Source organism: Budorcas taxicolor, chromosome 1, assembly GCF_023091745.1.
Source record: "Budorcas taxicolor isolate Tak-1 chromosome 1, Takin1.1, whole genome shotgun sequence".
Lineage (NCBI taxonomy): Eukaryota > Metazoa > Chordata > Mammalia > Artiodactyla > Bovidae > Budorcas > Budorcas taxicolor.
This window is the reverse complement of record NC_068910.1, coordinates 23,146,235-23,164,754: the sequence shown is the minus strand read 5'-3', so window position 1 is coordinate 23,164,754 and position 18,520 is coordinate 23,146,235. Positions and strand designations below refer to the sequence as shown.

Here is an 18,520-nt window from a genome sequence, read left to right as displayed (position 1 = left end):
AGAGCCTCTTGATGAAAGCGAAAGAGGAGAGTGAAAAAGTTGGCTTAAAGTTCAACACTCAAAAAACAGATCATGGCATCTGGTCCCATCACTTCATTGCAAATAGATGGAGAAACAATGGAAATAGTGAGAAACTTTATTTTTTGGGCCCCAAAATCACTGCAGATGACTGAAGCCATGAAATTAAAAGACGCTTACTCCTTGGAAGGAAAGTTATGACCACCCTAGACAGCATATTAAAAAGCAGAGACATTACTTGGCCAACAAAGGTCCTTCTAGTCAAGGCTATGGTTTTTCCTGTGGTCATGTATGGATGTGAGAGTTGGACTGAGAAGAAGGCTGAGTGCCAAAGAATTGATGCTTTTGAACTGTGGTGTTGGAGAAGACTCTTGAGAGTCCCTTGGACTGCAAGGAGATCCAACCAGGCCATTCTGAAGGAGATTAGTCCTGGGTGTTCTTTGGAAGGAATGATGCTAAAGCTGAAACTCTAGTACTTTGGACACCTCATGCGAAGAGTTGACTCATTGGAAAAGACTCTGATGCTGGGTGGGGTTGAGGGCCCGAGGAGAAGGGAATGATAGAGGATTAGATAGCTAGATGGCATCACCGACTTGATGGACATCAGTCTGAGTGAACTCCGGGAGTTGGTGATGGACAGGGAGGCCTGGCGTGCTGCCATTCATGGGGTCACAAAGAGTCAAACACGACTGAGTGACTGAACTGAACTGAACCATCTAATTGTACTATTTAAAATTACATCAGTGGTAAATGTGGGGCTAGGAGGGTATACAGAGAGGGCTGTAGCTAAGTTAGGAAGATCAGAGAGGACAGAAAAAAAAATGTTTAAGGGGGTAAAGAGGAAGGCACATTCCAGGTAGCAGGAGCAGCATGTGCAAAGATCCTGTGATAGGATGTATGGCAAATATAAAGACCTGAAAGAAGGCCCTATGGCTGGGTGATGCACAGAGGATAATAAGGCTGGAAGGCACAGAGGGAATAGTGCAGAACCATTTCAGATAGTTTAAGGGTTTGGGCCTTTCCACTAAGGACAGTGGAAAGCACTTGAAGTTACAGGCCAACAGGGAAGGAAGTGACATGATCAGGTTTGCATTCTGGAAAGATGGCTTCAGCTGCTATGTGGGGAATTGACTTTAAGAGGGTAAGTGCTGCTACAGAGAGACCCATTAGGAGGCAATCCAGGATGTGCAGCCAGGAGAAGAGATGAAGGCGGCAGCCTCCAAGGTGTAAACACAGCAGTGACTGAAGAGCGTGCACGTGATGGTGACCTAGGAGAGGAAATTTGCAGAGCTTTTCGGTGCCCTGGGGGAATGATCCCGGGAGGCAAAATTGCATGGATGTGAAAACATAAAAGTTGAATCAGTTTGCCTACTGTGTGATTTTTTGACCCAGCCCAGCATTGGCAGAAAGTCCACGCATCATTGGCTTGGATACTCAGACACACAACAGAGGTAGAAACCTGCCATCTTTGATTAGTGTTGTATTGGCGTGGCACATCCACACCTTTATTATCCTTTTATTGAGCTATAGTTGATTTATAATATCATATCAGTTTCAGGTATACAACATAGTAATTCAATATTTCTATAGATGATACTCCTTTTAAAGTTATTTCGAAATAATGGCTGTATTTTCCTGTGCTTTATTATATGCCCTATTGCTGATTTATTATAAGCATCTATGCATAGCACATTCACACCTTTAACACACATCACCTGCACACCTTGACAAGGAAAGCTCAGTTGCACAATGACTGGATGTATTGATTGCTAGCGGGTAATGGGGTAATTTTTTTTTTAACATTTATGGCAAACTTAAAAAGAAGGACAAAGAAACTTCAGTGTGAGAATCTGAAGTAATAAATGGAACAGTCCACTTTACCAAGAATGTCTGAGATGTTTCTTAATCCTTTTAATGTGAAACATTAGTGTATTTAATTTGGGACAGGAACATTTCTCCCATTCTTCTGCATAGCTTAGATATCCATCCTCTAACCCAATTTCTGTATTTAAATTGTTGGATAAAACTTCCTAAGCAGCTGGCACCCGTGACTCGAGGAGTTAGCCCTCAAAGGTTCTCATAAATCATATGGCCCAGGACTTTCTGATCCTTTCCTCCATGGGGAAGACATGGAAGATGCCCAATCTGGAATTACAGGTTCGAAAACCTGGAACTCATCTTGAGTTCTGTTGTTTGGTTCCAGAGCCAACCCCAGGTCTACTTGGGGAAATGCACAGGGATCGTCTTTGTTCACTGGAATTATGAAACTCTTGTTTGCAAGCCTCAGAATCCCAATTCCAATGGGTGTAAGCAAACAAGATTTTGTTTTTCATCACGAAGTACAGAGTTCCCAGAATGGGAATTCCTGGTACAGCTGGATCCAGGCACACAAATGATGGCATCAGGACTCAGCCTCTTTCCTGTCTCCATTCTTGTTTTCTGCATAGTGGCATCCTTCTCAGGTGACTCTTCCCCGGAGTAGGAGAGGGTGCTCCGCAACCCCAGGCTAACATCTGTTAACATCAGGTCAAGGAGAATGGGCTGATCTTCTTTAATAGTGTCCATGACACTCCCAGAATTGAGTTGCATTTGCGTGACTTTGGTCACCTAACATTTGTTAAACTAACTCCCAGGTTGGGAGGGAGCTGGAGGGAATCGTTGCTCTGATTGGCCAAGCATGGGTCACATGTCCATCCTGGGAACTGGGCAAGTAGGGTCAAGGTCATCAAAACTGTAGGAATGGAAAATGGAGAAGAGCTTCTCAAAGGGAAATCCAGATAGTCTTTACAAAAGAGGAGGGATGGCACTGCAGGAGTACAAACCACAGGATGGCACCCATCTGGGGCTGACCACCCCCCACACACATACCTTGATCTGGTTCCTTCCTCCAGAAGCCCCACCATTTAAACTTGACTTCAAATGTCCATTATGGTTGTTAGCCATGTTTTTTTTTTGTTTTTTGTTTTTTTTTTTAATGGAGACAAAGCTCTGGTCTTTGGGACATGTTCCTGTGCTGATTATAATGTGAAGGTTCTAGATGGTTTAGAGGGGCAGGTTAGATGGGACCCAACCTTCTGGCTCTGTGTTGAGGATGTGATTCAGGAGTGCTTTCTGACTGGTTTCATGGGCTGACTTCCTTGGTGCACCACCCCACCCCCATGAAAGCGTGCCCTCTTGGCATTTCTCGGTTCTGAAACAGGCTCACAGACCGGGGACCAGATGAAAGGCAGCAGAGCAAATGTCGTAGGAGAATCTGTTTGTTCCTTATTTTTTGCTGAGTCAAAGCTTTGGTGTGTGGGAAAGCAGAGGACCTTGTCAGAGCCAGGGGAGACAGATGGGGAACAGTGGACAGACAGAGCCCAATCCACAGTAGCTACCTGTCATGGTCTCGCTGATATTTTCCGGGTCCAGAGAAAACTTTTCCAGTGTCCTGGTTTTTAATAACCACTCAGGAGGCTTATTTATAACCTCCTTGGGCATGAGCAGTCAGCTATGCTGAGAGTAAGTAACCGTGGTTGCTGACAGGAGAGAAAAGGTCGCTGATTTTATTCATTTTATTACTGAAAAGGCAACACTGGAAAAAAGAAAATGGGTCTAGAGTGGAGACCAGAGGATGATGAGCTTTTTAGACTCATAAGATTTTTCAAAGTGAATTTTTAAAGATTGAGTGTGCATTTGTCTCAGAACCTTTGAATCTGGGAGTTTCACATGGGAAATCAGATAGTTCTTATCCACTTGAAAATGGTTTTGAAACTCAGATTTTTAAGATCTATGCCTTTAAAATATTGACAGCTAGTAAAATGTAAAAGAGGAAAATGGAGAAAAATGACAGAAGTGGGGGAAAATATCATAACACCCACCACTTGAGTAGTGCTAATATTTCAGTGACTTTTCCACATTTTCCCTATATACTGGTATATCATTTTTCTTGGAATTGTAGGCATATTGAATATTTTGTGTCCTGAATTTCTTCATTTGCATTCTATTGTTAGCTTATTTTCAGAGCTTTTGTAACCATCGTTTTTGATGACTGCATTAGTATTCCACTGAATGAATGTTATCGCATCTCTGGAATTGGACATTTAGGCAGTTTCCAATCGGGTTTCCTTTAAATCTTGATTTCTTTGGTTTCCATCAACAGAACATACTTTCTTGACCCTCCCTTTTCTTATCAACATAAATCTAAATATTTGGCTCAGAGGCTCACCTGATCCTTGGCCTCCTCAGCTTAGCTCCTTGGGAAAGCATTTCAGCATCCCCTGCACAAGGTGTTCCGGCCACAGGGTGATGCCTGTCAGTTACACTGTGCTGAGCCTCACCTGTCTAAGCCACCCCTCTTCAACCCATACACACTGGAAAATTAATGTGATTGAAACCCCACTTCCTAGCATGAGCCATGTGGAGCCAACTTTGGGGAGTGCATTTCTCCATATAAACAGTCAGTCATCCCCTCCATCAGTTAGACTCATCCAGGGACCCACCTACATTATATTCATCTGGGATGCTTGTCAATAATATAGATTCTTGGGCCCCATCCCAGACTCACAAATAGAATCTCTCAGGGCTCAGCTTTTCTAACAAGTGCCCCTGGTGAACTCTCAGGCCCGCTAAGTTTGAGAAAGGACTGCTGAGCTAGAGGAACCCAGACACCTCATCTTGGTGATCAGATAGTTGCTATCATACGTACCATCTTATCTGTGGCTGGAATGCTCATCTGTCCTGCAGTGCCCTTCTGCGTCTCCTCTTAGCCCTGAGCTCAGCCTCCTATTTAGACAAAAGTAAAATGAGTTATGCTTATTCTAAGAAGCTCTGAAGATGTCTCCAAGATAACTTGCTCTTGATAATAGTAAATATCATTCTAATGAGTTAAGAACACATGATCTGAACCATATGGATGGGATATTCCTTAATTACATAGTATGGATTAAATATGAAAGAAAGTGATACTTGCCAAGTGGTTTTGGCATTTTCACTGGATGCAGCAGAAAAGTGGACAAGAATGGCAAACCACTTCAGTATTCTTGCCTTGAGAACCCCATGAACAGTATGAAAAGGCAAAATGATAGGATACTGAAAGAGGAACTCCCCAGGTCAGTAGGTGCCCAATATGCTACTGGAGATCAGTGGAGAAATAATTCCACAAAGAATGAAGGGATGGAGCCAAAGCAAAAACAATACCCAGTTGTGCATGTGACTGGTGATAGGAGCAAAGTCCAATGCTATAAAGAGCAATATTGCATAGGAACCTGGATTGTTAGGTCCATGAATCAAGGCAAATTGGAAGTGGTCAAACAGTAGATGGCAAGCGTGAACTTCGACATTCTAGGAATCAGCGAACTAAAATGAACTGGAATGGGTGAATTTAACTCAGATGACCATTATATCTACTACTGCAGGCAGGAATCCCTCAGAAGAAATGGAGTAGCCATCATGGTCCACAAGAGAGTCTGCAATGCAGTACTTGGATGCAATCTCAAAAACAACAGAATGACCTCTGTTCGTTTCCAAGGCAAACCATTCAATATCAGAGTAATCCAAGCCTATGCCCCAACCAGTAATGCTGAAGAAGCTCAAGTTGAACGGTTCTATGAAGACCTACAAGACCTTTTAGAACTAACACCCAAAAAAGATGTCCTTTTCATTATAGGGGACTGGAATGCGAAAGTAGGAAGTCAAGAAACACCTGGAGTAACAGGCAAATTTGGCCTTGGAATACAGAATGAAGCAGGGCAAAGGCTAAGAGAGTTTTGCCAAGAGAACACACTGGTCATAGCAAACACCCTCTTCCAACAACACAAGAGAAGACTACACATGGACATCACCAGATGGTCAACACCAAAGTCAGATTGATTATATTCTTTGCAGCCAAAAATGGAGAAGCTCTATACAGTCAGCAAAAACAAGATCAGGAACTGACTGTGGCTCAGATCATGAACTCCTTATTGCCAAATTCAGACTTAAATTGAAGAAAGCAGGGAAAACCACTAGACCATTCAGGTATGACCTAAATCAAATCCCTTATGGTTATACAGTGGAAGTGAGAAATAGATTTAAGGGACTAGATCTGATAGATAGAGTGCCTGATGAACTATGGAGTGAGGTTCGTGACACTGTCCAGGAGACAGGGATCAAGACCATCCCCATGGAAAAGAAATGCAAAAAAGCAAAATGGCTGTATGGGGAGGCCTTACAAATAGCTGTGGAAAGAAGAGAAGCAAAAAGCAAAGGAGAAAAAGAAAGATATAAGCATCTGAATGCAGAGTTCCAAAGAATAGCAAGCAGAGATAAGAAAGCCTTCCTCAGCGATCAATGCAAAAAAATAGAGGAAAACAATAGAATGGGAAAGACTAGAGATCTCTTCAAGAAAATTAGAGATACCAAGGGAACATTTCATGCAAAGATGGGCTTGATAAAGGACAGAAATGGTATGGACCTAACAGAAGCAGAAGATATCAAGAAGAGGTGGCAAGAATACACAGAAGAACTGTACAAAAAAGATCTCTAAGACCAAGATAATCATGATGGTGTGATCACTCACCTAGAGCCAGACATCCTTGAATGTGAAGTCAAGTGAGCCTTAGAAAGCATCACTATGAACAAAGTTAGTGGAGGTGATGGCATTCCAGTTGAGCTCTTTCAAATCCTGAAAGATGATGCTGTGAAAGTGCTGCACTCAACATGCCGGCAAATTTGGAAAACTCAGCAGTGGCCACAGGACTGGAAAAGGTCAGTTTTCATTCCAGTCCCAAAGAAAGGCAATGCCAAAGAGTGCTCAAACTACCGCACAATGGCACTCATCTCACACGCTAGTAAAGTAATGCTCAAAATTCTCCAAGCCAGGCTTCAGCAACACATGAACCGTGAACTTCCAGATGTTCAAGCTGGTCTTCAAAAAGACAGAGGAACCAGAGATCAAATTGCCAACATCCGCTGGATCATGGAAAAAGCAAGAGAGTTCCATAAAACCGTCTATTTCTGCTTTATTGACTATGCCAAAGCCTTTGACTGTGTGGACCACAATAAACAGTGGAAAATTCTGAAAGAGATGGGAATACCAGACCGCCTGACCTGCCTCTTGAGAAACCTATATGCAGGTCAGGAAGCAACAGTTAGAACTGGACTGGACTGGTTCTAAATAGGAAAAGGAGTACATCAAGGCTGTATATTGTCACCCTGCTTGTTTAACTTTTATGCAGAGTACACCATGAGAAACACTGGGCTGGAAGAAGCACAAGCTGGAATCAAGATTGCCAGGAGAAATATCAATAACCTCAGATATGCAGATGACACCACCCTTATGGTAGAAAGTGAAGAGGAACTAAAAAGCCTTTTGATGAAAGAGAAGAGTGAAAAAGTTGGCTTAAAGTTCAACACTCAAAAAACGAAGATCATGACATCTGGTCCCATCACTTCATGGGAAATAGATGAGGAAACAGTGGAAACAGTGTCAGACTTTATTTTTGGGGGCTCCCAAATCACTGCAGATGGTGATTGCAGCCAAGAAATTAAAAGATGCTTACTCCTTGGAAGGAAAGCTATGACCAACCTAGATAGCATGTTCAAAAGCAGAGATATTACTTTGCCAACAAAGGTCTGTCTAGTCAAGGCTATGGTTTTTCCAGTGGTCATGTATGGATGTGAGAGTTGGACTGTGAAGAAAGCTGAGTGCCGAAGAATTGATGCTTTTGAACTGTGGTGTTGGAGAAGGCTCTTGAGAGTCCCTTAGACTGCAAGGAGATCCAACCAGTCCATTCTGAAGGAGATTAGTCCTGGGTGTTCTTTGGAAGGTTGATGCTAAAGCTGAAACTCCAGTACTTTGGCCACCTCATGTGAAGAGTTGACTCATTGGAAAAGACTCTGATGCTGGGAGGGATTGGGGGCAGGAGAAGGGGATGACAGAGGATGAGATGGCTGGATGGCATCACTGACTCGGTGGACGTGAGTTTGAGTGAACTCCAGGAGTTGGTGATGGACAGGGAGGCCTGGCGTGCTGCGATTCATGGAGTCGCAAAGAGTCAAACACGACTGAGTGACTGAACCGAACTAAAAACACTCTAGTCTTCAAACAGGGGCTCTTTCAGTTCTAAATCAATGTGAAAATCAAAAGGCCATGAAACCAAAGTTTCATAAGAATTTGAGACAGGTTGATTTGTTTTTGTTTAGCATTGAATTATTTTCAGTAGCCCTTCTCAGTGTTTTACCAGCATCACCTTTAGAGCAATAGTTAGCTATCCGTGGGTGGATGGATGGGTGTGTGTGTGTGTCTTTCCTGAGCTCTGTTCTTCCAGCCGGCTCCTCCAGCCTGCCCTTCCCAAATCAAAACCAGACCATGACATGTTTTTGGGAGGCAGCTGTCACAAATCAGGCTGACCAAACAGGCGGGGCACTGTCTAGAAGATAAAGTTTCTGTGTTCCAACACAAAATTACTTAGAAAAAACCTCGTGTTTTCCTTTGTACAAAAACTTTTAACAGCTTAAAAATGTCATGCCGAACTCCCCATCCACTAAGTAAAGATATAGGACATATTTCTTCCATTTTATTTCCCTCCTCTGTTCTGGAGAATCATCTTTCTCAGCCCTCACCCACCCAGGGTTTTGGTGTTCCAGTTTGCAGACCGTCCAGCCCCCATCTTCCCTTTCCTCTGTTAGCTTCCCCATGTACAAGCAGTGGAAGAAAAACAGGCTCATTATACTCCTTGCACAAAGGAGTAGAAACTGTCCTTCTGTGCATTCCTGTTCTCTCGACCTTTCCTGGGAACAAATCCTTGACTCTCAGCTGTGCTACGTCTGAGGGATTCTCATTTCTTGGAGTTAAGCATCTGACCCAGTCAGATCTGCCTTCCTGAGTGTGTTATCCATCCAGAGACACCTGTGAGGACTTATTTTTTATTCTGATATTGTGCTTTTGGTGCTAGCATCTATAGAAGGATTCTTTAACTGCCCTGGACTGCTCCCCTGGCTGGAGCAGATTTTTGACTGCTGCCTTTCAAAACAGAGGTGCTGATTTTAGAAGGGCAGAAAAGTCCATTTCAGGCTTTACTTGTGTCTTTTCCTGGAGAGCAGATTAAGCTCAGAGCTGGAAGGGAAATGAGAGAAGAGCCTAGAACAGCTCATCCTTTTTATTTCTTTCTTTGTGTTTGGATCCTGGGTCCTGGGGAAAAGATCAGGGGGAGAGTGGTGGGGAGTTCCCTTTGCCTGAGATGCACATTCGTGGACAAACACTGCCTCAGGGTGAGCGTGACGGTCTAGATGAGTGCCTCTCAACAGGGGCGGGTGGAGGTGGGGAGGGTGGGGATTTTGTCACCCTGGGAACATTTGGCAGTATTTGGAAACAGTTTTGTTTGTCACATCTTGGGGTGCAGGGTGTTCCTGGCTACTAGTGGATAGAGGGCCAGGGTCGTGCTGCTAAACATGTCCTGTGCACATGACAGCACCTCCCCTCCCAGGAATTTTTTTAATTGTTACCTGGAGGATGATTGCTTTCCAGCATTGTGCTGGTTTCTGCTGTACAACAACATGAATCAGCTGTATGTATACGTATAGCCCCCCTCCCCCCCGCCACTTCTCGAGCTTCCGTCGCACCACACACCCCACCACCAATCCAACCCCTCTAGGTCATCGAAGAGCACCAACCCAGCAAACAGTTTTCTGTCCCCATGAGTCAGTAGTGCCAGAGTTGAGAAAGCCTGGTCTTGACACCAGGAATTCATTCAGAAAGCATCAGCCTCCATCAAAGCCTCTCAGAGCCACATCTGAGGAGGTCATGATGTCACATGGCAGGCAGTGGGTCTGCCTGGCCTGGCATTTCAGAAGCCCCCTCTGCAGCTGGAAGAACCCTTTCTGCTTGTTGGTCTGATCCCAGCCACACCACAGAGAGCGGGTTACTGTTTCAGGATCAGTCCAACTTGGTTGAAACTCCCATCACCACTCTAGCTGCATGGCCTCAGACAAGTGGCTTCAAGCTCTCAGCTTCCTAGAGAACAAATGTAAATTTCTGCCACGTGGGGCTGTGATGGAATGGGAGGTAATATTCAGAAAGCGCTTAATTGCATGCCTGGCACTTGGCCGTCTCAATATTTGAGAGTTATTATTACTCTTATTATTAGGTGCCCCAGAGCGCTGACCTCCTGTCTCGTTCCTTTCAACTCTGTCTCAGCCCGTTGCTCACTTACCAGGGAGAAGGAAGATTGCAGGAACTCAGACCTCATGATCACAGACAGGGATGGAGAGAGAGGGCCCGAATCCATGGATGAGCCTGAGGTCTGGCGGTTCTATAGGTGTCAGAGATCCAGGCCACACTGGCGCCCACAGCTGGGGAGCTCTGTGGCTTGGATTTTCAGGAATGTTTGCAGCTGGAAAGATGAGCCCCTTGCTCCCTGAGTCTTGGTTTCCCATCTTGTCTGAGCTGAAAGAAGCTACGGGAATCTGAGGCCTAAGTACCCCCATGTGACACCTCTTAGTGGTAACGGAGCCTGGCCTCCCTGTGTAAGGGCGCTAGACTGTCAGCTCCTAGACCTGAGCCTCTCCCTTGCTAGTCTCCCCCTCTCCCCAGTATCAATTAACTTTTCAGACAATTCTCATTTGCTGCAGTTTAGAAGAGTTAATTTGTTGTTTGAGTCTGTGGATGAGCAATCTCTGGGCCCTGAGTTTAGGAAGACAGTGGGGTGCAGGGGGTGGGTGTGGGGAGTTCCAACAAAAGAAATTTTCCATTGAGATTATTATCGGCCTTGGAGACTCACTGACTAGTGAGGTCTGGCTCTTAGCTGCAGATCTGTTTCCGAGTTCAAGCCCCTCGGCAGAGAGACAAATTCCAGCCTGCCCGGAGGTTCTCATAAAGGTCTCCCTGAAGCACCCCAGATGTCACCATTTTTTAAAAATTGAAGTACAGTTGATTTCCAGTATTGTCATAATTGCTGCTGTCCAGCAGAGTAACTCAGTTATACGTATATGTGTTCTTTTTCATATTCTCTTCCATTGTGATTTATGACAGGATATTAGATAGAGTTCCCAGATCTTGCCATTCTTAAGTGAACCGTGGATGGCCAGACTTTCTGTCCCTGAGCGTTTTACTTTGTGGCCCTTTCTGCTCAGGATGAGGGCAGCCCAGGAAACAGATGGCTTCCCCTGTCTTCTTCTGCCCTCTGAAGCTGTTTATTGTGGGGACTTTAGTCGGCTCATGTGGGTGATGCATCTTTATCTGTCAGTATTGCATGGAATCCAGCAGCTTGGAGGATATTTTTATTCCAGCTTTTCTCTGAGCCCCAGGTGTGCCGCAGAAGGAGCATTGTGAATATCCTTAGTGGGTGCTCAGAAGTTCCACCCCCACCGTTGTCATCCAGTTGCTGGACCCAAAGCCCTCCTGGGAGCGTTGAGATGTAAAAATCATTCATTCTCAACCCAGACCCTAATACTGCGTATGTTAGTGGGAGAAACTGTAAGATGCCCCGTCATCCTTTATGGTGACCTCCTGCAAAATACATCTCTAATGCACTGGTTTTCTCGAGTTGCCATTTCTGTTTATGTGTAGAGTTGTCATTTCAAAGGGAGCCATGCTCGTGTGTCTCCCTCATCCACTCACAGTCCCAACAATCCTGTTTTTTATCCATCTTCTATACCAGAGTTTGATGTGAGATTTTTTTTCTTTTTGAAACAAAAAGAATGAGGAAGAGAAAGACATTTTAAACATGTTGGCTCTGACTTGTTTTATGGTCATTTATTCAACAAATACTTATTGGGCATCTACCACGTGCCAGGCACTCTGTTCATTGCCAACTGTACGCTGGTGAATAAATCAGACTCAGTCCCTGTGTGGGTCAGGGCCCCAGCAGGAAACAGATGGCACAGGAAAGGGTAATTAAAGGAAGCCTGATGAAGGAGGCCACTGGGTAGTAACTGAGGCCTTAGGCAGAGAACCTCAGCCAATGTTCAGCCTGGCAGAGGGAGCCAGGGTGATAAGTACTGTGCTACCCTCTGACTTCCTACTGGGAATTAACCCCAACCAGAAGGCCAAGAGTAAGAGAGCCAGCCACTGATGCAGCTTTGTGGGAGAGCAGGGTGGAGATGGTTATAATTGTAGCAGGGAATGTATAAGCACACACTAAGGAGGATTATAGTACGTGGTATGAAGGACATGAGCAGGGTAAAGACCTGAGAGAGTATTGAGGATTAACAACATTAAAAAGATTGTCATGGAAGCTGTCTGATGTGGTGTTTAAGCTAAGAATTGGATAAGAACTTGACCTTGCATAGGAAGGGGGGAGGAGAGGAAAAAGGTGAAAGGGTTAAGAAATAGCATGTGCAAAGGCCCTGAGGCAAGCGAGAGCTTTACAATTCTGGTAACTGGAAAGCAGGCCAGTGTGCTAAGAGTATAGTTGTTGAGGGGAGAGCTATACTTAGAGCTATGAAGCACTCACATCTTATTGCTGGCTCAAATTCAGCCTCTTGGAATCCCTCTGAGAACACTGTCCTGGTCCCTTTTCAGTGGAGTGTGTAAGTAGGAAGAAGTCCGATGACTTGCAGAGTAGGCTGGGGAAGCAAAGGCAACAGTAAGGTCAAAAATATTGTGTGTACTGGGGAGTGTGAGGGGAGAACTTTTCATTTGGAAAAAACTGTTTTGGGGGGAAAAAAAAGTCTGTGCACTCTTTCTGTTGATCTTTGGGTTGCTGTAGCTTATTTTTTCCTTTTGGCGCTGGTTTCTGGCTTGGTCATCTGCTGGATTTCATATACATAGTGCATTTGAATTTCACCCCTGGTATCCTGTCTTAGCCAAGCAAATAATATATAAATCTGATTAAAGCAAAGCCTTTCCTGAAGTAAACAGTAAGCCCTGAAAACATGTAGCTAAACATATGATTCACAAATCTCCTTCTTTTGTTGCACGAATTAGCCAGTTTGGGCCATAGGGAGCAGACTCTAGGGCTCTTAGGACAGATGCATTGGTCTTTAGGAAGAAAGGTGGATGTTTCCTGGCTGGATGTTGCAGTAGTTACAGAAGGCTTTCAACCAGCCTCCAAAGATCTGAATCCTTCTTCGTTTCCTCTCAATTTCTTCCTAAAGTGAAGCGCCAAGAGTTCAACAAGATTTTCCACTGTAGGGAGGAAATCATGTGACTTTGTCCTCCTAGAATCTCAGCACCATGATAGGAGATGAGACCAAGTAGGTTCACAGTTTAGGACAGTTCAGTGACTAGTGCCCAAGGCTCATCCTTAAAAATCTCAGGAACCATCACACGTTTCTTTAGGGCCCTTGGTGGTCGTGAACTTAGTTCTCATTAACAAGGAAAGGGAGCCAGTACCTCATGGAATTCCTATCTCAAGCTCAAAGGTACCAAGTGAATACTTAACACTATTTTAAAGAGAATGGTCACCAGGCCTTCTTCATCTCTTTTAAGAGAGAGTTTCATTGGGCACCTGCTGGAAAGATGGAAGATAGTGTCAGTGAAATAGTAATAAGTGATCTAAGAAAGAAACAGAAATTTTTATTTCAGTCAAGTTGATGATTTTAACCTGGGAACAGCCTCTTAGAAGGCTCCAAGAACTCTCCCACCCATTAAAGGTCTACATATAGTTCTAGAAGTTTTTGAGACAGAGGGCTGTATATGAAATGACATGTTACTGACAGTTTGCACAACCCAGATCTGTAAGTATGAGGTGGTGGGCCATTGAGACCCTTCACAAGATCAAGAAGGAGTATCATCTTTTTTTGTTTCTGGATATATATTTTATTTCTGGCTGATAGTGGTGACTAAATCCCATTCACTCCATAAAAGAATGTTTTCCTTCAAGGAGCTGTCTTGATAATAGTGGGAGAATGCTGCTCTTCACGGTTGAGGAGGTATTTCTGCCAGTGAGGGAGGCGTGGTTGATGTCTAATGTACAGTGGAGAAGAGAGTTTCCAAGGGCAGAAGAAAAAAAATAAGTGCTTTTTTTTTTTTTGGTGGGGGGCATGCTGCATGGCATGTGGGATCTTAGTTCCCCAGCCAGGGATCAAACCCATATCCCCTGCATTGGAAGTGCTGAGTCCTAACCACTTGAACCACCAAGGAAGTCTGAAGAAGAATTTTTATGTTCAAATTTTTCTTATCTGGCCACAAAATATGAATTTTATTTCACAGTAGACACTAGAATCCACACACAGTGGTTCTCAGTCTTTGCCACATATGAAATCATCTGGGGAATATAAAAGAATACAGATGCTTGGACCCCACCCCTAAGAGTTCAGTTTAACTAGTCTGAGGTTTGTCCTGGGCCAGGGGATGTTTTATGACTCCCCGTAATTCTTCCAGGCCGACGAGCTTGAGAAGCACCGTATTAAGGCAAATCCAAATTCTTCAGCTGGTGCATATACTTCTGGCTTCTGGGATGATGTATGAGTGGTTCTGCTTCTAGTGCCCTAGTTTGGTCTGTTTTCTTTCTGTCTGTGAAGTAGCACACATCCTAAGGGAGAGAGCACTCATTTCTGAGCATACAGGATGCTCTCTGGTAATATCTTTGCTCTGCCACATCCTGCCCAAAAGCATCTAGAAATTGCCATTAACGTGATGGTCTCAAGGGTCAAATAAGCCCCTATTTAGAGTTCTTGGCTTGGACTGTTCGCAGTTCTGTGACCTTGGACAAATTATCTAAACTCTTTGAGTCTGAATTTCCTCATCTACAACAATCCTTTCAGAGGGTTAAATGAGAAAGCACTGAATACAATTCCTGAGCTTAGTTGCTCAGTTGTGTCTGACTCTTTGCGACCCCATAGACTGTAGCCCACCAGGCTTCTCCATCCATGGGATTTCCCAGGCAAGAATACTGGAGTGGGTTACCATTTCCTTCTCCAAAAACAATTTCTCAATCATAGTAAACACTCAAAATCATTTGCAGTTTTCCTCAGCAGAGATGCACAAAACTCTCAGGATAGATGCATTCTGATGTTGTAATAGCTAAGGACTAACCCAGGAAAATCAAATGAATCACAGTAAAGAACAACAACAATGCTTATTGCTTTTATTCCCATCTTGGAGATGGAGAACCCAAAGATCAGAGAGTTCAAGGTCACATGGGTCGTGACTGGGTGAGTGGGGATTAGAGCAGGTTTGCCAGGCTCAACTTTTCACCACCATTTCGTATTGCTCTCCATAAAGCTCTTGAAAGACGAGGGGCCTCCTGGTGACATCAGCCCTTAATCTGGCTGAGAAAAGGGAGTTGACACAAAGCTCAGGTTTCTCTCTGATGGGAAGGGTTCTCCAGAGAGGTATCAGCCAGTGAAACCAGAGTGGGCAGGGTCGGCCGACTGCCACAGGCACCTGGAAAAATCCTCTTCCTCACCCTTTCATTGTTGGCTTCCCTTCCTCACAGCTGTCTAGCCCATATGCCACCACACAGGAGCCAGGGCGCCTGCCTGGGCTCAGCCCAGACAACCTCGGCAGCTGCCATGGCAAGCTTGGGGCGACCGGCTGTGCCCGGTGGGTCCCCCCGCTTCCTCTTGCTCACTGCTTTTCTGTGCTCTGGTAGAACCACGATCCTCTGCAACTTGCTTTCAGTAGTAGTGGTTCTGCTCCTGAGCCAGTGTATCTCACAGTGTGCCCGCTTTTTAACAAAAGGACAGGAGACTTTTACACCCCACCCCACCCCCGCTTCTGATTCTTTGTGCCCCCCCCCCCACTCTTGTCCAGATGCTGTCCTCTTTACATCCCCAGGCTCTACTGCCATCGATAGAGCTGAGGTCTGTGAAGTCCTTTAAGTGGGACACTGTGTTAACCACTCAGGTAGATGTTTCTTGGTTAATCTTTGTAATGGTGCTGTGAAGCAGATGTCTCGTGTCCTTTCTGTTTCACAGATAAGGAATCTGAGACTTATAACGTGTTAAGAACCATAATACAGCCAGCAGCTCGAACCAGGGTCTCAACACTTGAGTCCTGTGTGTTTAGTCATAATCCCATGGTTCTCTACCAAGAACTTCCCCCACCGAAGTAGGGCAGGGGGACATTTGTCAATGTCTGGAGACCTCTTGAGTTGTCCCAAGAGAGGGTGGGATGCTCCTGGCATGTAGTAGATAGAGATCAAGGATGCTGCCAAATGTCCCACCCCCACAACAGAGCACTGTCTGACCCCCACGATCAGAAAGCGCCAAGGTTGAGAATCTCTGCCACAGCCCTAAACTGAGCTACGTTTTCTTAGTTCATACTATGAAAATGATGGTTAACATGGTGTTAGAATGCTGACTGTGCTTTGTAAGGTGCTCCTGCCCCTCCTCACCCTCTCTCTCTCCCTGGGTTGGGCAGAGCACAGCCTCTTCACTCCCCGCTTTGATAATCCCTGGGGTTGACTTTGTCAAGAATCACTTCATCTCTTTGGCAGCAGAGGTTGAATCTGTCTTCCTAAGTTTCCTTCCACCTTTGCAGAAGTTCATGGATATGCTAGACCAGCTTCAGGAAGGCAGTGGCTCCAGATGTGGAGAAAGCAGGTGGGTTCTCTCAGACCACCCAGGCCTTCTGCTTCCTCTTCTCCTCTGTTTGCTCCTCCCCTCCCACCACCACCAACACCTCTCTTCTTTGTTGAGGGTTCCACTTTAATCGGTCTCTGCAGCCCTCATTCTAAGTCTGATGGGAAAACTCCAAATCACAGAATAGGACCAAGAGAGAGAAAGTAGGTCAGGATTCTAGGTTTGCCGTCTCTGGCTATCTTCAGCATCCTGGCCTGGTGTGGCTCAGGCAGGACCCCCAGGGCCTGTGGGCACTGCAGCCAGGGCCTCAGGAGGGAGGGCATAGCCTGTAGGGAGCTGGGCAGGTAGGATCTGGCTTCCAGCCTTGGGAAGACACCCTCAGTTGAGAGCTTAAGCCTTCAGTCAGGCTAATGCGGATTTGAATGCTGCTTGCTGTGTGGTCTGGGGGACTGATCCCTGCCAACCCTAGATTTCTTTGCTGAAAAATGAGACGGACTATACCCACTCTCCAGGGTTGATGAGACTTGAATGAGGTTGAACATGTGAAATTGTTGAGTACCATGCCTTGCCCATAGTAGATATCCAAAAAGGCACCTCTTGTGAAATCCTCAGTGGAGACAGACTGACAGAGGACAAGCTACAGAGGTGGGGCGGGGAGGTCACGTGGACAGTGGTCTTAGGGATAGTAGTCGTGGTAATGATGGCATTCATTACTGAATAGCTGCTATGGGGTGAGGGCTATGCCTATGCATTAACTCCCTGTGTAAGGGTCTGTTCTTATTCCCTATTGTAGCCCCCGCAACAGTTCTCTTTGCTCTTCCTTGCCTTGTTTTTGTCTGCAGCACTTAGCACTATTTGGTGTAATATATATTTTAGTGCTTAGTTTTTTGTCATTCTCCACTAGTGGAATGGAAGCTGCATGCAGGCAGAGACTTCATATGGTTTGGTTTTTTGCTGCTGTTGCCCCAGCAGCTGAAAGTGCCTGGCACCTGAAGCACAGTAGGCATTTGGTAAATCTGACACATGGAAGGCATTCCTGAAATATGATGCTGAAAGAATGAGTCTCCTTTTTACAGATGAGAAAACAGAGGCTTAGAGAGATTAAGAGATTTGCCCAAGATCAAATGGCTCATGAGAGGCAGCTGGAGTCCTGAGCCCTTGTGAGCAGACTGCCTCATAAAGCAGTGTTTGGCCGGTGCTGATGACCACAGGTAAATGTCCATGGGGCTCATACTTAATACCAGGTACAGAGGCAGCAGGTGCTTTGCTTGGGTTCAGAACTTCCAGGTCGAGGTGTGGGTGGAGATGGGATGGTTTGAAACCTGAAACCACCTACCCTTCTCACATGAGCTCCAGGTATTTTCAGTTGCAAACAGCTCTGAATAACTTAGCACAGGATTCGGGGAGGAACTTATTTTCTTGTCCCTTCTCACCATGTTCCAGAAATTACAGACTTGTATTTAATATCCCTGTCCCCAGCTTTGTTTCAGCCTCAGAGAAAGCACACCTGGCTTCTGGATCTCCTGGGAGATGGGCTAAGGTAAAGGAGGGTAGGCTGCCAACTTTTTCCATGGCATTTTATAAGCTTTTCTAATTACAAACAATTCATTTTTTTTAAAGTGGCACAACTACAGAAATGTGTATTATGTAAGTCGAAGTTGTCCCATCAATTCTCCTCCCACCACAACCATTGGGTGAATAGTCCTTTGGTATTTATCTCTGGGCATAGACTGACAGATACAAACAAAACAGTTATGCTGTTTTGCAATTTGTTGTTGATTTAAATATTTAATTTACTTATGTATTTATTTTGACTGCCCCAAGTGTTAGTTGCAGCCCTCAGGATCTTTTTTATTTGTACAGTATGTAGGGGCTTTCATTGTGGCATCCAAACTCTTAGTTGTGGCATGTGGGATCTGGTTCCCTGACCAAGGATAGAACCTACAATCAGGGCACCAGGGAAGTCCTTGTTGTAGTTTTTTCTTTTTCTTATATATACTTAACAGTACACCTTGTTCATCTTTCCTTGTTGATCTTTGTAGGTCTAACTCATCTGAACCTATACGGTATTTCA

The 18,520-nt window shown here is 44.9% G+C and overlaps 1 protein-coding gene across 1 annotated transcript in view; it reads left to right on the top strand.

Moving 5' to 3' along the window:
* PRICKLE2 (prickle planar cell polarity protein 2) overlaps positions 1–18,520 on the top strand; it is a 348,061-nt gene that overhangs the window by 314,380 nt on the left and 15,161 nt on the right. The gene's annotated exons all lie outside the window — the stretch shown is intronic.